The sequence below is a fragment of the Elephas maximus genome, chromosome 23, assembly GCF_024166365.1.
Source record: "Elephas maximus indicus isolate mEleMax1 chromosome 23, mEleMax1 primary haplotype, whole genome shotgun sequence".
Classification (NCBI taxonomy): Eukaryota; Metazoa; Chordata; class Mammalia; order Proboscidea; family Elephantidae; genus Elephas; species Elephas maximus.
In genome coordinates, this window is record NC_064841.1 from 20,081,100 (window position 1) to 20,097,500 (window position 16,401).

Consider the following 16,401-nt stretch of genomic DNA (forward strand, 5'->3'; position numbering starts at 1 on the left):
GAAATCAACAAATAAAAACCCAGTGGATCACAATGGTCCAGTTTGCAACTGATCATGGAAATGTCACAGGGCCAGGCAGCATTTTGTTTAGTTGTGCATCAGGTTGCCATGAGTCAGGGGTCTACAAGACAGCAGTTAGCAACAATAAGAATTATCAATTAGGTTGAATTTGGTTCTGAGAAGGGGGCACTAACTCCAATTGACTTACATGATGAAAAAGGGATTTATTGGTTCACGTAAAAAGACCCCAGGTAGGGCCAACTTTAAGAGACGTTCAATCAGGGCCCCAGTTCTGTTATTCTGTGATTCTCTGTGATGTTCTTCAGAAATTATCTACCTGCCGCTTTACACAACTAGTTAGGTCTCCAGACAATCCCGATAGGACAGAAGTTAAGGACTCAAGGGAGAGATTCATAGGCAAGGCAGTAGAGTCAAAGCCTGGCATCAGAGGCTTCACAAAGGAGACCATTTATGAACATCCTAAAATGTGTTGGTAGAAGAGAGTTTAATAGGTAGAAATGGATAGAAAAGGCATTCTAAGCAGAGGGCCCAGCAGGAGCAAAGCATGGAGTTGACAATACAGGGTGTGCTCAGGGTTCCTTGAGTCACCGGACTGAGTTGAGCTTTAAGCAGCCAGACCTCAGTTGGGAAACGCAGGGCTTTTCCCGCCTGTGGAGAACAGACTGAGGGGACTGCACTGAAGGCACTACTTCTGGGGAGCTATGAGGATGTGAAGACGGTCCTACCAGGTACAGAGCTATACTCAGAAAGGTCCCTGGGGTGCCCGTGGGGACAGCAAATACCGTTGAGCAGGGCCTGTTAGGAGGTTTGGGGTCTTCCTCCAAGGTCAGGTTCTAAAGTCACAGTTTGAACCAAAATCTTGTTTGTTGAAAACAGCCCTGGAAAATTACCAGTACAGTACCACTTTGGGGTTTAACATACCATCGCTTCCTAGGTTCCAGATGGCAGGTTTCCCTTAAGCACAGGCTCAACTCTCTTCAGATGAAGTAGCTGTCTTGATTTTAGGGCTATGTTCTGCAGAAAGTACCTACAGCCTCTTTACACACTGGAATCACACTTGGCCCACGGAGGTACACACACTGAGGGGAACGCAAGAACTGGGGTCTATTGAAGTGTATCTGTCTAGGTGCTTTGGGCCACAAGTTACTGAATACCTGACCAGTCCTGGCTTAAGCAATAAAGATATTTTAGCAGCTCACATAATAATAAGCCCAGGGAGCGGTAGTTAAGGTTAATGCAGTGACTTAATGAAACCAAGTCTCTGGATTGCCTGTCACCTCTGCAGTTTTTTAGGCCTTCCCTCGGTGGTCACAGGAGGATTGTACCAGCTCCAGGCATCTCATCCCTGTACTATAGTGTCCAGGGCAGAAAGTGAGGGAAGGGGCAAAAGGAGATCTTTTCATCATCACTCTTTCGTCAGGTGGGAATATCTTTCCCAGAGGCCTCCAGGCACTTCCTCTTCCATCTCATTGGCCAGAATTGGGTCACATGCCTACACCTAGACCGATCACTGGCAAAGGGCATGAGATTGCCATGGTGGGTGTGGTAATGTCATTCCTGTCTGGAGCTGTGTCCCTTGCCCAGAAGCTGAACCAAATCAGGGCTTGTTAGCAAGGAGAAGTCAGGAACACTGTGCCTCAGGAAGGACCAGCAGATTCTCCTCTGCCACACCACACGCCCTCTGGAACATGTGCTTGGGGGAGACAGTGAGCTTAAGTCATTTCCTGATGGCTTACGTTTTATTTCATATAAGCTATTATGTTACTGGTATGTGAGGCCACCACCTACAGGTGAAGTCACATGAGTTATATGCCTGTGGGGTGAAGCTGCCCTGGAACTGATCCCCCCAGATGTCTGCAACTGGCTTTACCCCAGTCTCTGGGCTTGGAATGCCCTTTAGTCCTTCTGGCCTGCCTGGATTCTAGCTCTGTCCATTGACCCTGCGGCCCTGGGACATGTCTGATGTCTGCCTCTGGGAGCCAGGTCCCTCCTCGCCTGGACCTCCTGGAATCCATGTCCTATGTTTGTGGCATGCACTCTCAGATCACCATGTGTTACATTGGCCTTTCCTGGTGGCAAAGGTCTAGCAGATAAAGACTCCAGTCCTTTGGATGTTGTAGAAGTAAATTAACTTCTTTGCTGGTGTTTGAATTCATACATAGTGAAAAAAGTCAACAAGTCCTGCTTTTATGGGAGGGAGCTGGGTACAGGATCAGTGGAATGTTGTGTGTAAATGCTGGCACATGTCTCGGGCTTCCCAGACTGCCCAGCCCAGTGCTGAGTAGGTAGGAACAGTGGCCCTGTTAAATCCCTGATTCTGTGCTATGTGGGGCTGAACACCCGTAGACAAAGTATTGGCTTTACTTGGCCTGCTCTTACAGGAACAGGTGATCTGTCATGGACAGTGGTAGCTTGACCCAGGGTTGGCACATGTGAATCCTATTCCCTGTCTGCTTAAAGGGGCATAGGAGGTATAGGAGGCATAGTTTTCTTTTAGTTAGTCCTCCCAGCAATCCCATGGGATGAGCATTGTGGTTAACCTCATCTTACAGAGAACTGAAGGGCTTCGTGAAGGTCAGAGACCTTGTAAATGCCAGCATTTTCCACCATAGAGATCCTCCCAACTGCGAGCACAGGCAACCTCAGTTCAAGGCTGGTAGAGGTGCCCCATGTCTTTCATTGTCTGCATGCGCACGTCCTTGTGTGCCTGAGCATGAGAAATGTTAGCCTGCGCGTAGGCTTGATGGAAGCACAGACAGGGCACGCTGAGCTAGCCCTGCCAGTGGATTTTGAAGCAGTAACTGAGGGAAGAAAACTGTGGAATAAGACTTGCCTGCTTAAGATTCATGGAGACTGCAGTTGTCTCTGTAAACTATCCACCATTTTGGGCCCAATTTTCAGCCAACACAATAGCAATTATGCATACCATTAAATATATGTTGGGCAAAGTTGGTTATAAATTTTAATTCATCACACCCCCAAACCTGGCTCAGATCTCCTCCAACTGCATACATCATTGCCCAGATTTGCAGTTACCTACTCGTGATCACGGCAGTCTGCTCACAGCTTAATAAAGGAGGGAAGGTGGGTTGGTTTGCTCATGGTTTCTAGAGGAAATGCTTACTTGGATGTGAGAGTGGAGACAATTGTTCTGGACTTGGTTGTGTTGTGCCCAGTGAAATCCTGAAATGAACACCTATCTTTGAGCGTCAAGACTCTTCTCTTTTTCACCCCCCCCCCCCCACCCTCACTGTGGTTTACTGGGCCTCCACTGGTCTGTTCTGCCTTCGTGGGGAGACTGCCCAGGTCTCTACCTGCCCAAGTGTTTCAGGATCTCCCCTGCATCCTCTGCTCCCTTGAGGAACTTGGTGGCAGTGAAAACTGACTTTCCTTTATCAGTGAATGAATGAGTAAGCAAGCTAAAACAAAGCTTCCTTCTTTATTAGAATTTTTAGGTTTGATTTTTGGGCTCGTCCTAAAATTCAGTCCAAGAAGATTTGAGACCACAGGGACCAAGCCAGCAGTAGCATAAGAGAAATAACTCTCAGTCTGTTTTCCTCAGCAAGTTTTCCTTGTCCTTATACCACCAAGAAAGCAGCACTGGAGCAGAGGACCCCTGCGCCTGAGAAGCTCCTAGACCAGGGGAAGATTGCTGACAACGACCTTCCCCCAGAGCCAGCAGAGGGAGAAAACCTTCCCCTGGAGCTGATGCTCTGAATTTGGACTTCTGGCCTTCTAGACTGTGAGAGAATAAATTTCTGTTTGTTAAAACCATTCGCTTGTGGTATTTCTGTTATAGCAGCACTAGATAACTAAGACAGATGGGATTAGTTAGGAAGGAGAAAGGTCCAAGGGGATGTGGAAGCCCAGGGGAGAGGGGACCCCAACTCAGCTTGGGAGGAACAGGAGTTTAGAAGTTCCCTGGAAGGGGTCTACTCTCAGTGAGATCTGAAGGAGAAGTAGGTTTTTTTAGCCTGGCATAAAGTGATGAGCGTGATCACAACAGTTAGGATAGAATGATAGAGCAGAGTTAGGAGATTGTAGGCTAAGTGATGAGGCTGGGGAAGCCAGTCATGACAAAATTATTTATAAGGGGCTGTGGGTGCCAAGCTAAGGAGTTTTAACATTGTCCAGAATGCAGCTGGGGGAGGGAAGGGTTTGAGGGCCTTATGTAGGGAAATCAGATATAATTTTAAAAGGTTCCATGGTGTGTAGAATCAGAGGAGGGGACACTAGAGGCTGAGAGGTCAGGTTAAGAGTGTATTCAGGTCCAGGTGAGAAATAACGAGCCCTAATCTAAGATGCCGTGTTGCCATTGAGTCGACTCTGACTCACAGTGGCTGCTAACCAAAAGGATGGCAGTTCAAGTCCACCAGCCACTCTGTGGGAGAAAGATGTGGCAGTCTGCTTCCGTAAAGATTACAACCTTGGAAACTTCATGGGGCAGTTCTACTGTGTCCTATAGGGTCGCTGTGAGTTAGAATCAACTCAGTGGCAATGGTTTTGGTTTGAATCTAATGCAGTGACCATGGAGAGTGAGAGAAAGATGGATAATAAAGATATTTCAAAGGTGGAGCTGACAGGCTGTCAGGCAAGGGGGAGAGAAGGGCCTGGATGGCCACCAGTTTTACAATTTGGGCACTAGAAAGGCCATTTAGCCATCCCCTGCTATCATGAACAGTTGCTCCAGCAGAGAAGCCCACAGGGCTGTAGGGGATGTGGGACTGGTTTTCCACCATTAAAAGTGGCTCCTTGCCTTCTGCTGGACAGGAGTGGGTATCCTGGGCATGGCCTGTGGGGCTAGGCATGGTCAGAGGAATCAGGTGACGCCTCTAAGATGGGAATCCGGAATCAGGGTCCTGGGGTGAGGCCCAACCAAGGCGGTAGACACAGTCCATTGGGTGAGAGCAAATTTAAGTCCAGATGGGAGCCTGACACCAGAGATTGGGAGACAGAAACTCACGAGGGATAGACCAAACAAGCCAGAAAACCAGGAAGTGTGGGTGTGAAAAGTGGGAATGGGGATGGGAGGGTGGATCACCTGGGGCGCTGCCATTTTGATTTGGGGGGTGTTTATTCCTCAGCTGCTTCTACCTGCTTCGGCCAAGTCCATGCCGTGAAGTGAGCCATGTTCCTTGTTCTCATTTTGATCTACTTTTCACTTTTACCTTGTTCCCCAAGGAATAAAGTGAATATTCCTTATTCACCATCCAAGCTGATTAGACCCCGTAGGGTCCCTGCCCTCAGGGAGTTACCATCAGCTAGGCAACAAGAGAGCAGAGCTCAACAACATGGGCAGTGTGTCACCTGAGCTTTAAAAGGCTAGAGGAAAGCATACTCACCGCCAGGTGGGTCACCAGGGGAAGCTCAGTGGGAAAGTTGGCATAGAGACCCTTCTTATTGTTAATTGCTATGAGATCAACTCCAGTTGATGGTGACCTTATGTATAACAGGACAAAACGTTGCCCGGTCCTAGAGTCGGTTATGCTCTATAGTGTTTTCACTGGCTAATTTTCAGAAGCAGATCGCCAGGCCTTTCTTCTTAGTCTTCTTAGTCTGGAAGCTCTGCTGAAACCTGCCCACCACGGGTGACCCTGCTGGCATTTGAAGTATGAGTGGCATAGCTTTCAGCATCACAGCAACACACAAACTACAACATTATGACAAACTGACAGACGAGTGGTGGATTCCAGCACTAGGAAACATTATAAGCGGAGGCTTAAGAAGCAGGAATACACAGAAGACTCATCAGAAAATGGCAAGTGGCCCTAGCTTAGTGAGGAAACAGAGCACATGCAGGAACAGAGGGTGGTTGGGAGACAAGAAGAAGAGGTAGAGTGAGACCCAAATCCCCAGCATCCTGATGCTAGATGTAGGACATGGCCTAGCAGAAAAGTGCCAGGGGAGAATAAATTACCAATGCCTTTATTAGTGGGTTGACATAAGAGGCTGGATTTCTATTCATCCTGGGAACTCCATGCCTAGTATGGCAGTTAGTACTTGGTAGACCCTCAATAGTTTACCATATTGGTTTGAGTGGTTGAACCCAAGCTTCAGGACTGGATAACCTTGAGAATAGATTATCCACATTGAGAATTAACACACTGAGAATAGATTGGATTGGGGCCAAATTGGAGTGGGAAGGTGATTCCAGAGTTTCTCTCACCTTAACAAGCGTGGAACCTGGCAGGAGGTGAAAACTGACCAGTTCGCATCAATTGCCCCTCTCCGAGAACAGCATTGTACACTGGTGTGGGCTCCAGTGACCATGTCTATAATAGAGGGCCTTGTATGCTGAGACCCAATTGCTTCCCTGTTCCTTGCCTACCTGAGATCTTGTGTTCAGCTCTTCCTTTATTTTGTGAGGTGCCCTAGGAGCCTTCTAAGATTTTCATGCTCCTTCCCTGCGTTACCTTTAATGAGGAGAGGGACCAAGATAACCAATTTGTTTCTCTTGCTTACAGTCAGAAGAATCTTAATTGATACAAGGTAATGAAGTCCTATACTAGGATGGGCCTCAGTAGTGGTAGAAAGTGCAGACTTTATTAGGGGGTTTTGACCATATTTGGCCAGCTGTGTTGGGGGTCATGGTAAAGGATGAGGAAGATGTCATAGCTGACTGGCAGGTTTTAATCATGGGTGACTAGAGAAAGATGGTGGGATTTTTTTTTCAGAGAAGGGCAACAGGTAGCTGGAAGCAGGTATAGGAGACGGTTCATTATGTTCTGAACATAATGAAAGGAAAAGAAAGGAGATAAAATTTCTGGAGAACCTCCTATGGGCCAGGCACTATGCTAGGTGCTATACATGAGTCAACTCTGATAGCCCCCATGACAGCCCTGGGAGGTATGTGTCATTAGCTCCATCCTCCATGTGAGTTACTGAGGCTCAGAGAAGTTGATTAACTCGCTGTGGTAGGCACAAGGCTTTTCACCAAATATTTCTGGCTTTCCACCTTCAGGACACAAAGTATGATTGTACTTTCTAACTCTCTTTGATTTGTTGGGGTCATATCGCAGTGATATGTGCCATTTTAGGGCCAAGCATATAATTGTTGGTGAGGAACCCTCCAGAGCCCTCTTTTTCTCAGCTCTGATGGCTAACAATATTCCAGATAGTAGCTGCTCCATCTGCTTGGCTCCTGGATTGACGACAAAGGTGACACAGAGCAGAGCCCTCAAGCAACGTGAGTTGTACATGTAATGTGAACAAGAAATAAACCTTTATTGTTTCAAGGCACTAAGATTTTGGGGTTGTTTGTTACTGCAGCTCACCTGGCCTTTTCTGACTGATACAGTCACTCAAGATGTATCAGTGTATGCAGAGTGGCCCCAAATCTGTTAAGAAGTGGTATTGGCTTTGAATCGCACTCTCTTTGGCTTGCTACCAAGCTAGTGCCAGGTGGGCATCCCACTGGACATAAAGGGGCCCATAAGTAGGGTCAGGAATAGAGCTGTAGATTTGGGTATCGTCTACGCAAAGGGAAGGGAGGAAGGAGAAAGGCATAGGGAGTTAACTATGGGCTCTGGGTGAGGCTTGTTTTCTCTCATGTTCTTTCTTTCTCACTGGTTTGTGGTCGACTCCACATGGCCCACTGACGTTGCTGCCTTCAGAGATGTTGGCTTGAGCTTGTTGACAGCTGCACACTCATAACATTGCTAAAAACTTAATAAACTCTGAAGCCTGGAAATAGCCCAAGTGATTTGAGGTTTTGCTCACTTATAAATGTTTGAGTATTGTGTCCACAAATTGCAAATTGAGTAACTCAATTTTGAGGCACAGCTGTTATTTGGAAAAGGCCCATCTAGGAATGCAAACTCCTTGCAAAATGATTGTGCTTCATTTTTGTCAAGTATCAGAAGACCATTAAACTGCCAAGCCATATGGCAAATGCCCACTTGAAGCAGGGTACGACGACACACCATAATGAATCTGTTTTGGGGGGAAGGAGATAGGGCAGCATCTGCCTTTTATGATCTACAGAAAAGCAGATTTGCTGCAGGTCTCAACCTTCTAGAGTCCTGACTAGGGGTTTCTCCCCTCTGAAAAATTCATATGAAAATTAGGTTATGGTAAAAAATTTTTCTTATGTTTATTTTCCCTTTCAAACAATATCCAGTTGAGTTTCTGCATATAAAATAGGTTTAACTGGGACAACAGAAACTTCTAAAAGTTTACATTTCTTTATATACTAATTCAATAAACATTCATTAAAATAAACCAAACTCATTGCTGTCAAGACTCATAGTGACCCTATAGGACAGAGTAGAACTGCGCCATAAGGTTTCCAAGGAGCTGCTGGCGGATTTGAACTGCTTACTTTCTGGTTAGCAGCCATAGCTCTTAACCACGGCACCACCAGAGCTCCTATTCAATAAACACTTATGAGGTATTAGTATATCAGTTAGGATTATGTTTAACTACCTATAACAGAAAAATAGGGAACAATGGCAGCTTGGAAGATTATTTCTCCCTCAGTCAAAGAAACCTGGAGGTGGGCAGTCCAGAGCTAGTAAGGCAGCTTCACAAAGTCATCAAGGTCCTGCTTTTGTCTTGGCTTATTCTTTGTCAAATTTGAGATTGTCCCTTGTCCTCAGGGCCCCTTATACTGCCATACTCCAGACAACAGGACAGGAGAAGAGAGGAGAGGGGAGGGGAGGGGAAGGGAGGGGAGGGGAGGGGAGGGGAGGGGAGGGGAGGGGAGGGGAGGGGAGGGGAGGGGAGGGGAGGGGAGGGGAGGGGAGGGGAGGGGAGGGGAGGGGAGGGGAGGGGAGGGGAGGGGAGGGGAGGGGAGGGGAGGGGAGGGGAGGGGAGGGGAGGGGAGGGGAGGGGAGGGGAGGGGAGGGGAGGGGAGGGGAGGGGAGGGGAGGGGAGGGGAGGGGAGGGGAGGAGAGCATACCTTTCCCTTTTAAAGAGAGTTCCTGGAAGTATCACATAACACTTCCATTCATAGCACATTGGCCAGACCTTGGTTGCATGGCCTCACCTGGCTGCAAAGGAGATGGGGAAAGGGTAGCTATATCCCCAGCTAAAGACAGGGATCCTGTTACTAAAAAGGAAGGAACAATGGATATTGGGAGATCACCAGAAGATTTGTACTACCTTAGGTCCTCGATGTTTGTTTATCCTGCAAGACTATAAATTTCTTGAGAACAGGAACCAGATTTTATTTATCCCTATATCTCCAGGGTCACTAGCACAATACCTGGTAACCAGAAAACCAGACCCCTTGCCACAGAGCCCATTCTAGCTCCTATCGACCCCAGAGCTTGTGTTTTTGATTATCTACTAATTTGCATTCCCCAGGCACTCCTTGTCACCTTCTACCCCCTCTTCTACCTTTGTTGTTCCAAGTTGTCAAGTCAGCTGTGATTTGGGAGATGTTGATTCTAAAGCTTAATAATTCTTCATCATCAGGAGATGTTATTTCTACATGATAACGACATTAAACTACCTGTTCCTCTGTTTCTTGGTATTGACTTAATTCCAGAGAAAAGTGATGCTTACAACAAAACAAAAACCTATTGCCGTTGAGTGGATTCTTGCTCATGGTTGTTGGAGCTGGGTGGAAAACTTGGCAGTGGCCATGTGGGATCAGCCTTCCTCAGGAGCACCTTTCAATGGTCACGTCACCCCAGGCCAAGCTGGTCAGAGCAAGCTGACTAACAGGCAGGAGGATGCTGAAGTTGCCCTGAGGGCTGGCAAGTTTTGATCATGGGTGACTAGAAAAATGCTGGGTTCTTTTTCAGACCAAGGGAACAGGCAGTTAGAAGCCAGTACCAGGGGCAGCGAATTATGTTTTGAAGAAACAAGAAAAGAGCTAATATTTCTGGAGAACTGCCTCTGGACCAGACACTGTGCTACCTGGGTCAACTCTGATAACCATCCTACCTCTGATATCCTGAGGAAGTGTGTGTAATTATCACCATTTTCCATATGGCTTACTGAGGCTTAGAGAAATTGATTATTCTCTTCACCAAAATGCAAGCACAAACACTTCCCTTCCAGGCGTGTTCAAAGAATTAGCATCACTGTGTGTAAAGCTTGACCCTACCTGACCTATCACCCAATAAACCCAATAGTCATTCATTTCTCCAAAACCAAAACTCACTGCCATCAAGTCTAACTCATAGCGACCCCATAGGGTTTCCGAGGATGTAAATGTCTGTGGAGGCAGACTGCCACCTATTTCTCCCACAGAGCCACTGCTGGTTTTTCACCCTGCAGACCTTTTCGTTAGCAGTTAATTGCTTTAACCACAGTGCCACCAGGGCTCCTCATGAGGTCCTCAGTTGTACCTTTTTCCAGCAGTTGAAATCTATCCCAAACTCATGAGCGTGGGGTTGTAAGAGCCCTTGTTGCATCCTGTTCGCTCCTTCCAATCTTTAAAAGTTCTCAAAACTGAAGAGATGGGCTCACTGTTTTCCTGGGAGGCGCATAATTACAGCGAGTTCTTAACTGTCATGTTCGTTTTCCTTGAAGGAGTGAGCAACAAGGATTCTTAAGCTGACAAAGAAGACTCTCTCTGCTTTTGTTCTTGGCAGCACAGTATGCCCATAGCAACAGTGGGTGATCCAACAAAGCTGAAAAGAAAAAGTACCTGGAGTTAGGATGAAGGTTGATTGCCCTGGAGAAGTTGACAAAGTCGCCCAGATGGAAGTGACTTCCCTGGGTCCAGAAAAATGTGGCCGTCAACCCCACAAATACCAACTGTGTCTCTTGTTTTCTTTAAGATGAGGAGTCTGGTCAAGAGGTCTGTGTAATGAAAGATGTTTGTGGAATCTATTTCCATTCTGCCCGAAGTCATCTGCTTTATGTCTGTAATAAACAGGCATGGCCGTGGCCACTTTGTCGGGCCCAGGTCCTGCATCAGGCGCTCCTGCAGGGAAGGGTAAATTGACTGCCTCCCAAGCTACGCGCATGAGCACATTACATCTGCAGTGAGGGCACTTAACCTTCCCACTAGCCTTTTCTTTCTGTGTCTCCGCCACGGCCTGTGACAAATGGTGGTGCACCCTTTGTGAGAATTTAGTACGTATGGACATTGGAAAGTATCATATGATCTGGCGAACAAGGTCAGGTGTAGGTGCAGGGAAGGCCATCCTCCAGAGAGCTGGGGCCGGCCTGACCTTCACCAGGCTGAGGACCCTGGGGGCAGCTTCCTCTGCCCAGCATCCTGGGGCTTCCGATGCACCACTCCCTCATCCTGGGGCACTGGATGGCTCTCCCTGAAACATAAATCAGAGTGAGACATGCTCCTATTTAAAATCCTTCAGAGCCCAGAGGGTAAAATCTAAACTCCAAGGGGGGGGTCTGTGCCCTTCACCCCATGCAGCTTCTTTTTGGGCCACTCTCAGGCTGACGCACAACCACTTGCAAGCCGCTGCTTTGTGGAGTAGTTGTTTCTAGAACTTTGCTTATGTGCCAGGCACACCCTTCCAGATCCCCCTCACCAGCTCAATTCCTACTCCTTTTTTCTGCCTTAGCCTGAAGGTTGCTTTTGAGAGCCTGCCCCTAAATAGGTGAGTGTATTAGTTGCCAACTGCTGCTGTAACAAATGACCGCAAACTTAGTGGCTAAAACAACACGTTTATTCTCTTAGAGTTCTGGATCCAGGTCAGAAGTCAGAAATCAAAATGTCAGCAGGCTGGAGGCCCTGGGAAGAATCCGTTTCCTTGCCTTTTTATCTTCTAGAGGCCACTTGCATTCCTTGGTTTGTGGCCCCTTCCTCTATCTTCACAGCTAGCAGCATGGCCTCTCCTCTCCTCTCTGACCTCTGCTTCTGTCCTTAATTCTTTTTTCTTTGTCTGACCCTCCTGCCTCCCTCTTATAAAGACCTTTGTGATTACATTGGCCCCCTGGATAAACAGGATAATCTTCCCATCTCAAGGGCTTTGACTTAAACATACCTGCAAAGTCCCTTTTGCCATGTGAGGTAACAAGTTCCCAGGGTCTGGGGATTAGAACGTGCGCATCACTGGGAGCCATGAGGTAGCCTGCTACAGTGAGCTGTGCCAGCTATGAGCCCTCACCCTGGCAGTTACTGCATATTTAGTTGTCCTTCCCGTTGGTGTCTGTGAGGACAAGGACCACATCTGCTTTGCCATCTGTTGTACCCCCAGTTTCCAGCAGAGGGCCTGACCAATGGCAAATGCATAATACTCAGTTGCAGAGTGCACAGCTGGAAGGCTGGACACTGTAGGCCACCTGGCTGTTGTGGAGAAACTGCGTGGTCTCTAAGGACATGCATCTTGACTCTGATCTGGCAGAGCACCAGCTGTTAACATCTGGTTCTCCAGGGTACGGGGATGATCTTGGTGTCAGTGTGCAGGAGGCCGATATATCCCTATTGATGAGATCATGGTATAACACGGCAGAGATGTCTTGTTTGATTTCAACTGAGTCGGGTGGGATTCAGTCTTGGGGAGGGGCTTTAAGTGCCTCTAGGAAGCCAGGAGTCCCTGGGTGATGCAGGTGGTTAACGCCCTTGGCAGCTAACTGAAAGGTTGGATGTTCAAGTCTACCCAGAGGTATCTTGGAAGAGAGGCCTAGTGATTTACTTCTGAAAAATTGGCCATCAAGAACCCTGTGAAGTACAGTCTACTCTGACACCCATGGAGTTGCCATGAGTCAGAGCTGACTCCGCAGTAAATGGAGAAAGCTAGAAAGGTCATTTTCTATCTCAAGAAGATCCAGCTCATTACATCCCCAGAAAGGACAGAACCAAAGAGAGCAGGTGACTGTTTGAGATGGAGAACACTTGGTTGGGCTCAGTTGCTTCTTCTCTCATTCCACGTTTCCTGAATAGCTGCTGTGTGTGCTGAGCACAGTGCTAGGACTTGAGGGGACTGAGATGAGTAAGAAACCACCCGCCAGCAGCTTGCAGTTGGTACGGGAATGAGTGACATGGAAACAAAGTGGTGACAGTTCTGTGGAGGATGAAAGAAGAAAGTGTGGAGCAGGTGCAAGGTTAGCACGGTGGGGAGGGGACTTCAAGTAAAGGTCCCAAGGAGATAACCTTGAAGGCGGATGGCCAGGGTGGCAGGGGTGAGGAGGGTGTTTCAGGTGGCCACTACAGCATTTGCAGGGCGAGGAGGCAGGAAGCAGCGTGTCATGTTTGAGGAGCAGCATAAAGTGTTGTCTAGATGACTGTGAAGTAGGAGGCGGGAGGCTGGAGAGGGGTAAGGGCCAGAGGTAAAATCTTGTCTCCGGTTTAATGATAAACTCCAAGAAGACCATACACCGCCTTCTCAACTTGTTAAATCCTTAGCGGAAATTATCAATGGCTCTGTGGACTCCGTTACGTGCTTATCGATGAGAAGCCTTCCCAATATCAAGTCTCCCACGCTCACTTTGTCTCACTGGATATTGTTAGATGATGAGGGCAAATGAGTCACCTTCATGGCATACACCTCGCCGTGTGTCTGATGAGGTTTGCATTCAGATCGGAGCCAGGCTTGAGTACTGACGGGAAGTTTTTCTTCTGGTGGGTCTCTGGAATGAGTCCATTTCAACCCCATCATTGTATTCTCTGGGTTTGGGTATGGAAGGGTGTTTAGTTGAAGCAGGAGTCCCAGGATGGTGCAAAGGGTTAATGAACTTGGCTGCTAACCGAAAGGTTAGAAGTTTGAGTCAACCCAGAATTGCCTTGGAAAAAAGGCCTGCAGTGGCCATGTGACCCAATTCTGACCAATAGGACAGAAGCAAAATCTACAGGGGGGCCTCTGGAAAAACTTGTGTTCTTGATTAGAGGAGCCTTGGTGGCACAGTGGTGAAGCGCTTGGCTGCTAACCAAAAAAATGAGTGGTTCGAACCCACCAGCCACTCTGAGGGAGAAACACCTGGTGATCTGCTCCTGTAAAGAATAAAGCCTTGACGATTACAAGCCCAAGAGACAGAAAGGGCCACATGAACCAGCGACGACATCATCCTGAGACCAGAATTACTAGATAGTGCCCAGCTACAACAAATGACACCCCTGACAGGGAACACAACAGAGAACCCCTAAGGGAGCAGGAGAGCAGTGGGATGCAGACCCCAAATTCTTATAAGACCAGACTTAATGGTCTGACTGAGACTAGAAGGACCCCTGTGGTCATGGCCCCCAGACCTTCTGTTGGCCCAGGACAGGAACCATCCCGAAGCCAACTTTTCAGACATGGATTGGACTGGACAATGGGTTGGAGAGGGATGCTGGTGAGGAGTGAGCTTCTTGGATCAGGTGGACACTTGAGACTATGTTGGCATCTCCTGCCTGGAGGGGAGATGAAAGGGTGGAGGGGGTTAGAAGCTGGCGAAATGAACATGAAAAGAGAGAGTGGAGGGACAGAGCAGACTGTCTTCATTAGGGGGAGAGTAATTGGGAGTGTGTAGCAAGGTATATATGGGTTTTTGTGTGAGAGACTGACTTGATTTGTAAACTTTCGCTTAAAGCACAGTGAAAATTACTTTTTTTAAAAAAAAGAATAAAGCCTTGAAAGCCCTATGGGGCAATTCTACACTGTCTTACAGGGTCACTCTGAGTTGAAATCAACTAAGTGGCAATGGGTTTTTGGTTTGGTTCTTGATTAACAGGGGCAGCCAGGCTTGTATAGCTCCATCTTTTTGATTTGAATGTGGTCATAATGGCTAGAGCTGCTGCAGCAATCTCATGACCCTGAAGAGAAAGCCAGGAGATCTACAGGTCAATGTTGAGACGGTGATCCAAGCTGCAGACCTCCAGACTTTTTGTCATGTGAAAAACAAATAATCATCTATTTGTTTAACCCACTGAGGATAGACTTCTGGGACTTAAAGTCAAATGCATTCCTAACTTTCGGTTTCTGGGGCCTGCAGCCAAATACATTCCCAAATGACACAAGCGTCTATCAGGCAGTCAACAAATAGTAGTTGAATTCATGAATTAGATGATCACCTTAGCTGAGTCTTGACATATCGGGACACGCTTAGGAGGTTCTGGTTGGAAGAAACAGAAATAACATGTGCAAAAGCTTCAAGGCAAAAAGCTATGAGGAGCTCATGAAGAAATCACTGATAATTAGTTCTCTGTTGCTGGAATGTGAAGTAGAGTCAGGAGAGCTGTGTCTGCCAGCCTGCCCTCATGCCCAGACTGTTCCCTTCTTTCCTTTAACCTTAGACTGGTGCTGAAAGCCACAGAGTGGAGAGATGAGATAATTCTTGGGCCCTAGATGAAGAACGAGGAGTTTTGGTGGTGCAACAGTTAAGTGCTCAGCTGCTAACCAAGAGGTTGGTGGTTCGAACTTACCCAGAGCCTCCATGGGAGGAAGACCTGGTGATCTGCTTCCATAAAGATTACAGCCAAGAAAACCCTAAGGGCAGTTCTGCTCTGTCACATGGATTCACTATGAGTCAAAAGTCAACTTGATGTCACCCAACAACAACAGATAAAGGACAGTGGATGAAATGAGAATAATGTCTGTATATTAGATAATAATGCTATAATGATGTTAATTTCCTGATTTTGATTATTCTGCAGTTATGAGAGAATGCCTTTGTTCTTGGAAATCATGTGCTGTAGTATTTAGAAGTAAAGAGGTACCATGCCTACAGCTTACTCTCAGACATTTCAGGAAAAAAAAATTTGTTTATAGATTTATACAGATATATGTATGCATTTGCGTGTGTGAATATGTATTGTACACGTGGAGAAAGGGAAACCCTGGTGGCGTAATGGTTAAGTGCTACAGCTGCTAACCAAAAGGTCGGCGGCTCAAATCCACCAGGCGCTCCTTGGAAACTCTATGGGGCAGTTCTACTCTGTCCTACAGGGTCACTATGAGTCGGAATTGACTCGACGGCAATGGGGTTTTTTATGCGGAGAAAGAGAGAAATGTGGTAAAATACATTACATTTGGGTAATCTGAATGAAGGGCATACAGGAAATCTTTGTCCTGATTTTGTAAGTCTGAAATTATTTTGAAATTAAAAGTCTTTTAAAAGTGCCAGTTTGTCCTGGATCCTCCTGAGTTCTGTTTGTACTGTAAGAGATGATGTTATGGGGGTCTTTCAAACCTCCTCTTGAGGCTAAGGTGACCTGTCAGAGCCCAGGGAGGGTTAAGAGCAGAACGTGGGCTCTGGGGTCACGCTGCCTGACCCTGCTGCTTTAAATGTCCCTGAGCCATGTAAGTTACTGCTGAGGGTTGTTGGCAAGATTTGGGTGGAGAATGTATATACTTTGGTGTAGCGCTTGGCATAGCTCCTGGCCCATGATGAGCCCTCCATAAATGCTGTTATCTTTGTTATTGCCTCCTTCACTCATCTTGCAAGTGAGGAATAATGGCCGGTGTATAGTTTTGAAACACTGATCTAGAAAATTATCTCAGTGCCAACTCCTTGACTTGAGTTTTTGTCCCCATGAAG

The 16,401-nt window shown here is 47.1% G+C and overlaps 1 protein-coding gene across 2 annotated transcripts in view; it reads left to right on the top strand.

The window, feature by feature from the left end:
- The window catches only part of NMNAT3 (nicotinamide nucleotide adenylyltransferase 3), a 125,996-nt gene that overhangs the window by 46,496 nt on the left and 63,099 nt on the right, over positions 1-16,401 (top strand). The window lies entirely within an intron of this gene.